The sequence below is a fragment of the Rhinoderma darwinii genome, chromosome 1, assembly GCF_050947455.1.
Source record: "Rhinoderma darwinii isolate aRhiDar2 chromosome 1, aRhiDar2.hap1, whole genome shotgun sequence".
Taxonomy (NCBI): domain Eukaryota; kingdom Metazoa; phylum Chordata; class Amphibia; order Anura; family Rhinodermatidae; genus Rhinoderma; species Rhinoderma darwinii.
Genome location: NC_134687.1, coordinates 149,896,539 through 149,906,243, shown reverse-complemented (window position 1 = coordinate 149,906,243; position 9,705 = coordinate 149,896,539). Strand labels below are relative to the sequence as shown.

General features: G+C 41.6%; 1 protein-coding gene across 2 annotated transcripts in view; it reads left to right on the top strand.

Annotated features, from left to right (window-relative positions):
• The first annotated feature begins 6,357 nt into the window (after positions 1-6,357).
• JADE1 (jade family PHD finger 1) overlaps positions 6,358-9,705 on the top strand; it is a 151,075-nt gene continuing 147,727 nt past the window's right edge. The window contains exon 1 of one of the 2 annotated variants that reach the window (XM_075860454.1): positions 6,358-6,636. The gene's annotated coding sequence lies outside the window, so the exon portion shown is untranslated. Of the gene's footprint in view, positions 6,637-7,178; positions 7,343-9,705 lie in introns of those variants that run through there. The other variant, XM_075860455.1, reaches the window with a different exon arrangement.

Genomic DNA, 9,705 nt, shown 5'->3' with positions numbered 1-9,705 from the left:
ATTATTTGGTCATGGTGCAGAGGTATTATTTGATAGCGGTAGTATTATTTGGTCATGGTGCAGAGGTATTATTTGATAGCGGTAGTATTATTTGGTCATGGTGCAGAGGTATTATTTGATAGCGGTAGTATTATTTGGTCATGGTGCAGAGGTATTATTTGATAGCGGTAGTATTATTTGGTCATGGAGCAGAGGTATTATTTGGTCATGGAGCAGAGGAATTATTTGATAGCGGTAGTATTATTTGGTCATGGAGCAGAGGTATTATTTGATAGCGGTAGTATTATTTGGTCATGGAGCAGAGGTATTATTTGATAGCGGTAGTATTATTTGGTCATGGAGCAGAGGTATTATTTGATAGCGGTAGTATTATTTGGTCATGGTGCAGAGGTATTATTTGATAGCGGTAGTATTATTTGGTCATGGTGCAGAGGTATTATTTGATAGCGGTAGTATTATTTGGTCATGGTGCAGAGGTATTATTTGATAGCGGTAGTATTATTTGGTCATGGTGCAGAGGTATTATTTGATTGCGGTAGTATTATTTGGTCATGGTGCAGAGGTATTATTTGATAGCGGTAGTATTATTTGGTCATGGTGCAGAGGTATTATTTGATAGCGGTAGTATTATTTGGTCATGGTGCAGAGGTATTATTTGATAGCGGTAGTATTATTTGGTCATGGTGCAGAGGTATTATTTGATAGCGGTAGTATTATTTGGTCATGGTGCAGAGGTATTATTTGATAGCGGTAGTATTATTTGGTCATGGTGCAGAGGTATTATTTGATAGCGGTAGTATTATTTGGTCATGGAGCAGAGGTATTATTTGATAGCGGTAGTATTATTTGGTCATGGAGCAGAGGTATTATTTGATAGCGGTAGTATTATTTGGTCATGGAGCAGAGGTATTATTTGATAGCGGTAGTATTATTTGGTCATGGAGCAGAGGTATTATTTGATAGCGGTAGTATTATTTGGTCATGGTGCAGAGGTATTATTTGATAGCGGTAGTATTATTTGGTCATGGTGCAGAGGTATTATTTGATAGCGGTAGTATTATTTGGTCATGGTGCAGAGGTATTATTTGATAGCGGTAGTATTATTTGGTCATGGTGCAGAGGTATTATTTGATAGCGGTAGTATTATTTGGTCATGGTGCAGAGGTATTATTTGATAGCGGTAGTATTATTTGGTCATGGTGCAGAGGTATTATTTGATAGCGGTAGTATTATGTGGTCATGGAGCAGAGGTATTATTTGATAGCGGTAGTATTATTTGGTCATGGTGCAGAGGTATTATTTGATAGCGGTAGTATTATTTGGTCATGGTGCAGAGGTATTATTTGATAGCGGTAGTATTATTTGGTCATGGTGCAGAGGTATTATTTGATAGCGGTAGTATTATTTGGTCATGGTGCAGAGGTATTATTTGATAGCGGTAGTATTATTTGGTCATGGAGCAGAGGTATTATTTGATAGCGGTAGTATTATTTGGTCATGGTGCAGAGGTATTATTTGATAGCGGTAGTATTATTTGGTCATGGTGCAGAGGTATTATTTGATAGCGGTAGTATTATTTGGTCATGGTGCAGAGGTATTATTTGATAGCGGTAGTATTATTTGGTCATGGAGCAGAGGTATTATTTGATAGCGGTAGTATTATTTGGTCATGGTGCAGAGGTATTATTTGATAGCGGTAGTATTATTTGGTCATGGAGCAGAGGTATTATTTGATAGCGGTAGTATTATTTGGTCATGGTGCAGAGGTATTATTTGATAGCGGTAGTATTATTTGGTCATGGTGCAGAGGTATTATTTGATAGCGGTAGTATTATTTGGTCATGGTGCAGAGGTATTATTTGATAGCGGTAGTATTATTTGGTCATGGAGCAGAGGTATTATTTGATAGCGGTAGTATTATTTGGTCATGGAGCAGAGGTATTATTTGGTCATGGAGCAGAGGTATTATTTGATAGCGGTAGTATTATTTGGTCATGGAGCAGAGGTATTATTTGATAGCGGTAGTATTATTTGGTCATGGTGCAGAGGTATTATTTGATAGCGGTAGTATTATTTGGTCATGGAGCAGAGGTATTATTTGATAGCGGTAGTATTATTTGGTCATGGAGCAGAGGTATTATTTGATAGCGGTAGTATTATTTGGTCATGGTGCAGAGGTATTATTTGATAGCGGTAGTATTATTTGGTCATGGAGCAGAGGTATTATTTGATAGCGGTAGTATTATTTGGTCATGGAGCAGAGGTATTATTTGGTCATGGAGCAGAGGTATTATTTGATAGCGGTAGTATTATTTGGTCATGGAGCAGAGGCATTATTTGATAGCGGTAGTATTATTTGGTCATGGTGCAGAGGTATTATTTGATAGCGGTAGTATTATTTGGTCATGGAGCAGAGGTATTATTTGATAGCGGTAGTATTATTTGGTCATGGAGCAGAGGTATTATTTGATAGCGGTAGTATTATTTGGTCATGGTGCAGAGGTATTATTTGATAGCGGTAGTATTATTTGGTCATGGAGCAGAGGTATTATTTGATAGCGGTAGTATTATTTGGTCATGGTGCAGAGGTATTATTTGATAGCGGTAGTATTATTTGGTCATGGTGCAGAGGTATTATTTGATAGCGGTAGTATTATTTGGTCATGGAGCAGAGGTATTATTTGATAGCGGTAGTATTATTTGGTCATGGTGCAGAGGTATTATTTGATAGCGGTAGTATTATTTGGTCATGGAGCAGAGGTATTATTTGATAGCGGTAGTATTATTTGGTCATGGTGCAGAGGTATTATTTGATAGCGGTAGTATTATTTGGTCATGGTGCAGAGGTATTATTTGATAGCGGTAGTATTATTTGGTCATGGAGCAGAGGTATTATTTGATAGCGGTAGTATTATTTGGTCATGGAGCAGAGGTATTATTTGATAGCGGTAGTATTATTTGGTCATGGTGCAGAGGTATTATTTGATAGCGGTAGTATTATTTGGTCATGGAGCAGAGGTATTATTTGATAGCGGTAGTATTATTTGGTCATGGTGCAGAGGTATTATTTGATAGCGGTAGTATTATTTGGTCATGGTGCAGAGGTATTATTTGATAGCGGTAGTATTATTTGGTCATGGAGCAGAGGTATTATTTGATAGCGGTAGTATTATTTGGTCATGGTGCAGAGGTATTATTTGATAGCGGTAGTATTATTTGGTCATGGTGCAGAGGTATTATTTGATAGCGGTAGTATTATTTGGTCATGGTGCAGAGGTATTATTTGATAGCGGTAGTATTATTTGGTCATGGAGCAGAGGTATTATTTGATAGCGGTAGTATTATTTGGTCATGGTGCAGAGGTATTATTTGATAGCGGTAGTATTATTTGGTCATGGTGCAGAGGTATTATTTGATAGCGGTAGTATTATTTGGTCATGGAGCAGAGGTATTATTTGATAGCGGTAGTATTATTTGGTCATGGAGCAGAGGTATTATTTGATAGCGGTAGTATTATTTGGTCATGGTGCAGAGGTATTATTTGATAGCGGTAGTATTATTTGGTCATGGAGCAGAGGTATTATTTGATAGCGGTAGTATTATTTGGTCATGGTGCAGAGGTATTATTTGATAGCGGTAGTATTATTTGGTCATGGTGCAGAGGTATTATTTGATAGCGGTAGTATTATTTGGTCATGGTGCAGAGGTATTATTTGATAGCGGTAGTATTATTTGGTCATGGAGCAGAGGTATTATTTGATAGCGGTAGTATTATTTGGTCATGGAGCAGCGGTATTATTTGATAGCGGTAGTATTATTTGGTCATGGTGCAGAGGTATTATTTGATAGCGGTAGTATTATTTGGTCATGGAGCAGAGGTATTATTTGATAGCGGTAGTATTATTTGGTCATGGTGCAGAGGTATTATTTGATAGCGGTAGTATTATTTGGTCATGGTGCAGCGGTATTATTTGATAGCGGTAGTATTATTTGGTCATGGTGCAGAGGTATTATTTGATAGCGGTAGTATTATTTGGTCATGGAGCAGCGGTATTATTTGATAGCGGTAGTATTATTTGGTCATGGTGCAGAGGTATTATTTGATAGCGGTAGTATTATTTGGTCATGGAGCAGAGGTATTATTTGATAGCGGTAGTATTATTTGGTCATGGTGCAGAGGTATTATTTGATAGCGGTAGTATTATTTGGTCATGGAGCAGAGGTATTATTTGATAGCGGTAGTATTATTTGGTCATGGTGCAGCGGTATTATTTGATAGCGGTAGTATTATTTGGTCATGGAGCAGAGGTATTATTTGATAGCGGTAGTATTATTTGGTCATGGAGCAGAGGTATTATTTGATAGCGGTAGTATTATTTGGTCATGGTGCAGCGGTATTATTTGATAGCGGTAGTATTATTTGGTCATGGAGCAGAGGTATTATTTGATAGCGGTAGTATTATTTGGTCATGGTGCAGCGGTATTATTTGATAGCGGTAGTATTATTTGGTCATGGAGCAGAGGTATTATTTGATAGCGGTATTATTTGGTCATGGAGCAGAGGTATTATTTGATAGCGGTAGTATTATTTGGTCATGGAGCAGAGGTATTATTTGATAGCGGTAGTATTATTTGGTCATGGAGCAGAGGTATTATTTGATAGCGGTAGTATTATTTGGTCATGGAGCAGAGGTATTATTTGATAGCGGTAGTATTATTTGGTCATGGTGCAGAGGTATTAATTGATAGCGGTAGTATTATTTGGTCATGGTGCAGAGGTATTATTTGATAGCGGTAGTATTATTTGGTCATGGTGCAGCGGTATTATTTGATAGCGGTAGTATTATTTGGTCATGGAGCAGAGGTATTATTTGATAGCGGTAGTATTATTTGGTCATGGAGCAGAGGTATTATTTGATAGCGGTAGTATTATTTGGTCATGGTGCAGCGGTATTATTTGATAGCGGTAGTATTATTTGGTCATGGAGCAGAGGTATTATTTGATAGCGGTAGTATTATTTGGTCATGGAGCAGAGGTATTATTTGATAGCGGTAGTATTATTTGGTCATGGAGCAGAGGTATTATTTGATAGCGGTAGTATTATTTGGTCATGGAGCAGAGGTATTATTTGATAGCGGTAGTATTATTTGGTCATGGAGCAGAGGTATTATTTGATAGCGGTAGTATTATTTGGTCATGGTGCAGAGGTATTATTTGATAGCGGTAGTATTATTTGGTCATGGAGCAGAGGTATTATTTGATAGCGGTAGTATTATTTGGTCATGGAGCAGAGGTATTATTTGATAGCGGTAGTATTATTTGGTCATGGTGCAGAGGTATTATTTGATAGCGGTAGTATTATTTGGTCATGGAGCAGAGGTATTATTTGATAGCGGTAGTATTATTTGGTCATGGAGCAGAGGTATTATTTGATAGCGGTAGTATTATTTGGTCATGGTGCAGAGGTATTATTTGATAGCGGTAGTATTATTTGGTCATGGAGCAGAGGTATTATTTGATAGCGGTAGTATTATTTGGTCATGGAGCAGAGGTATTATTTGATAGCGGTAGTATTATTTGGTCATGGAGCAGAGGTATTATTTGATAGCGGTAGTATTATTTGGTCATGGTGCAGCGGTATTTGATAGCGGTAGTATTATTTGGTCATGGAGCAGAGGTATTATTTGATAGCGGTAGTATTATTTGGTCATGGTGCAGAGGTATTATTTGATAGCGGTAGTATTATTTGGTCATGGTGCAGAGGTATTATTTGATAGCGGTAGTATTATTTGGTCATCGTATAACTATTATTTATAGATTAGTTTGTGAAAAGATACATTATTTGAGGTCGGGGGTTACGTGGAATACACACCAATGGCAAATTATGCGCAACTTATCTCCCCTCTAGAGCGCCCAGATAGAGAATCTTACAGGTATCGTGGAACTCTCATGTGATGTGAAGTTTTCCTTGTTTTATGTGAATACGATTTTTAAATGACCGCAGCCGCCATAACACAAAATAACGGGTGTGTGAAAGTATCTTCGGTTCCCGTGCCTCATGTGACGTATTTATAGCCATGCATTTTTTATCAGTAACCATGACAGGAAATAACACTTCAGGCAACTCATGCTTTAATATCAGACAAATCTGAGACATTTCAACACCTTTTTTTGTTTTCAAACTAGGATGCAGAAAAGGCCATGTTCCTGCCTGTGTCAGCGGTGACAGGCAGCCGAGGAGGATTTGCTCGGTATAAGCCTCACTTGTGGGGGAGCCGCGTGTAAATATGTGTTTATGTAATAATACTTATTAGGCTCTCCATGGCCACACAACGGTGTTTCCCTCTCTCCCCTCCCTTCTGTAGCTCTGTGTTTTGGCAGGAGATCAAAGTGCTCCCCCCTGTGGCAGCAGTGACCCAGAAATGAGTTTGATTCACGGAGTCCTTCCTCCATAACAAGTAAATAACGTCAGTCATAGAGTGCATGTGTGTGTGAGAGAAGAGCCACAATCTGCTCCCCCTGGCACCAGAAGCCGCTGGGCTGGACCTTCTCAACACATCACCCACTGGAGAGCAGTGTGGGGGGGGGACACGGATCCACACTCCAGACAAGGTGGCGCAGGACTCCCCGGGCAGGTACAGTCACCCATGCGCCCTATTTCTGCGGGGAGAGGGGGAGTGTTCTCAGTGCAGGAAGCAAGCACCGGAGTTGGGGAGGGGGAGCCCGAGTGATCAGAGCGCTGCCAAGGTCGCTGCTTAGTGGAAAAAATAATCGAGTACGTCATTAATATGGCGCCAAAATGCTCATGTAACAGACACTGGCTGCCCTCACTATCCCACCACCGAATGCGTAGGGGGGGGGAATGGCAGATGGACGAAGTTTTAGGGGGCTTGGGCAGAGTTGTAGTAAGACATACCCGCAGAGCTGTGCGGGGAGGTGAAGTTCATTACTAGATGTGACCTGCTGAGGTAAAGTGACTTGTAAACAGTCGGGCGGGAGGAGCGTCTGCCGTAAGGCGATCACTGGGTATGGGCGCCCCGCTGTAATGCCGGCAGTTTGGCGGGCGCCCTTTATACACGTGTTGTTTTGCATATGGTTGGGTAAGAGCTATCTTAACGTGGCCCTCAGGGGGGGGGGGGCACAGGTTGACGAGTAATTCTATGTAATACAAAACGTTACCCCCCCACCGGGGGAGGGGCGGGGCAGGTGCATGGACTGCAGCGATTCCTGTTCCTAGCCCCAGGCCTGGAGGAGTTAACGACTCGTTGGTGTCCAGCCCGCCCGTCATGTAACGGATTGCACACGCCGCTTATCCAATGAGCTGGCCGTGTCATCTGGCAGGTTTGAATTGCGTGGTGCGCTGTCATTGGGGAGAGCAGCCTGTGTTTATTTAGCCGTCGCCTTGGTGGGCAGCCGGAGCTGGGGGACAAATGCTAGTGCAACACGTGGCTGCTGAAAGTTCCACGCCTGTCTGTGCAGTCAGTGGGAGGAATGTAGCCCCGGAGGTGAGAAATATACAACACCTGACACTGGGGGAAAGTCATCACAAAGCAGCCAATCAGATGCAGGATGTTAATTAGTTGCTATGGGCAACTGCACCTTGTGGACCTCCCTGCTGATAATGCCACTGCCAGATCTTCCTAGTAAATGAGAAGTTGGCTCTAGAACCCACTAATACCTGGCAGGCTGGATGTGGGGTGGAAGAAATAAAGGCAAGATCATGGGTACGGCCACACACGTAGTGTGAACGCTGCAGAATTACCGTCCGGGTTATCCATGGGGAAATTGTGCAGCTTATTGCAGTTTACAGTAGCAGAAAAGTGAATCCACAGTATGTCAATTTCTTTTGCGAAAATGCTGTGGTATTTTCGCGCGGAAATTCTGCCATGTTTATACTGTGTGTGGTCGTCCCCTCATAGGGCTTCTCTATTTAAATCCAATACTTGTTTTGGCTAAAGGGTAAATAAAAACACCATTCCCTAAATGCGCATAAAAAATGCCTTGTGTAAAAGGAAACGAAGGCCAAATGCACACGATGTGTATTACGTGTGCATTTTCACGCATCAAATTCGCAGTGTAATACATCTTATCTACACGGTGCAGATTTTTTCTGCGTGTAAATGAACTTGCTGCGCGTATTTTAAAGTCCGCAGCACGTCCATTTATCTTGCGTTTCAGCTTGCATGTTCTATCGGACTAGTTTATAAAAAAAAAAAAATGCACCGCTTTCTGCGTCAAAATGTAAAAATCCCACCTAAAAATGCATAAAAAATGCTCTATTAGGTGCAGAATTTACCTGTGGAGTCACCCGCGTCTGCTTGCCGTAATGATGAGGATTTTCTGTATCAAGTTCCGCAACGTGTTTACAATGTAGCCGAAGATTTCTCCATGCACAAACGTCTCATATATAGGTTGTTGTTGTTTTTTTACTTAAAAAAAAAATAAAAAGTTCAGGTTTGAACCCTGTCAGCCTATTTCACCACGTTTATGACCACACGGTTTAGGGCCTGTTCACATCAGCGTGGTCTTTCCATGGAGGTTTTCCATCTGAGATTCCGTCGGGGTGAGAGAGAGCTAGAGAAGGCTGGCTGATAGGATAGAGCTGCTGTATGTTCGGAGCGATTCCTCCCTAGAAACGTTCCGTATTGTCTGAGCTCTAAGGGTATGTGCACACACACTAATTACGTCCGTAATTGACAGACGTATTTCGGCCGCAAGTACCGGACCGAACACAGTGCAGGGAGCCGGGCTCCTAGCATCATAGTTATGTACGATGCTAGGAGTCCCTGCCTCTCCGTGGAACTACTGTCCCGTACTGAAAACATGATTACAGTACGGGACAGCTGTCCTGCAGCGAGGCAGGGACTCCTAGCATCGTACATAACTATGATGCTAGGAGCCCGGCTCCCTGCACTGAGTTCGGTCCACTACTTGCGGCCGAAATACGTCCGTCAATTACGGACGTAATTAGTGTGTGTGCACATACCCTTATTCTGTTCCCCACTGCTGGTCCAGTGTTATGTCTCGGCCACAGTGATGTTTGGTCCATAGTGACATAATATACATCCTATACTCTGTCTCCATATCATAGTTATTATAATTGTGGTTTCAACAAATTAATGTTTGTTTTTTTTGCATAATTAAACTTTTATACAATTTTTCAATATACTTTTCTGCATTCATTTCTCACAGTTTTTAAGATCTCTGCTTGCAGTCATTCAATAGGAGCATTCATTGTTTACTCCCAGTTTTTTAAAAATGAATGCTGGTTTATGTGATTATCACATAGTTGCAGGACTCGTTACAGTGTCGTTATCCGAGATGTGTGTTGTAACGAGCCCTGCACCTGTGTGTCCCCCACATGACTAGGACAGATTTATAACCACTAGAAGTAAACGAAGGATCCTATTAGGGCTTGTCCACACACGATGGAAGTTGCAGCAACTTCGTTGAAAGTCAATGGCTGAGTTCACACGGGCGGATACACTGCGTAATAGCATGCACCGCATACGCCCTGTGCGCCGCAGAGATTTCAGTCGAAAAAGCGCACCAAACAATTGGTGCAATTTTTCGGCTAGAATGTCCGCTGTGAAAAACTGCAGTACTTGGCTGTCAAGCTAGCAGACCGGCCTCCTGGGATGACGTCTCATCCCAGGAGACCGCTGCCGCGGCGGTCACATGCATGAAACCTCATCCCAGGAGGT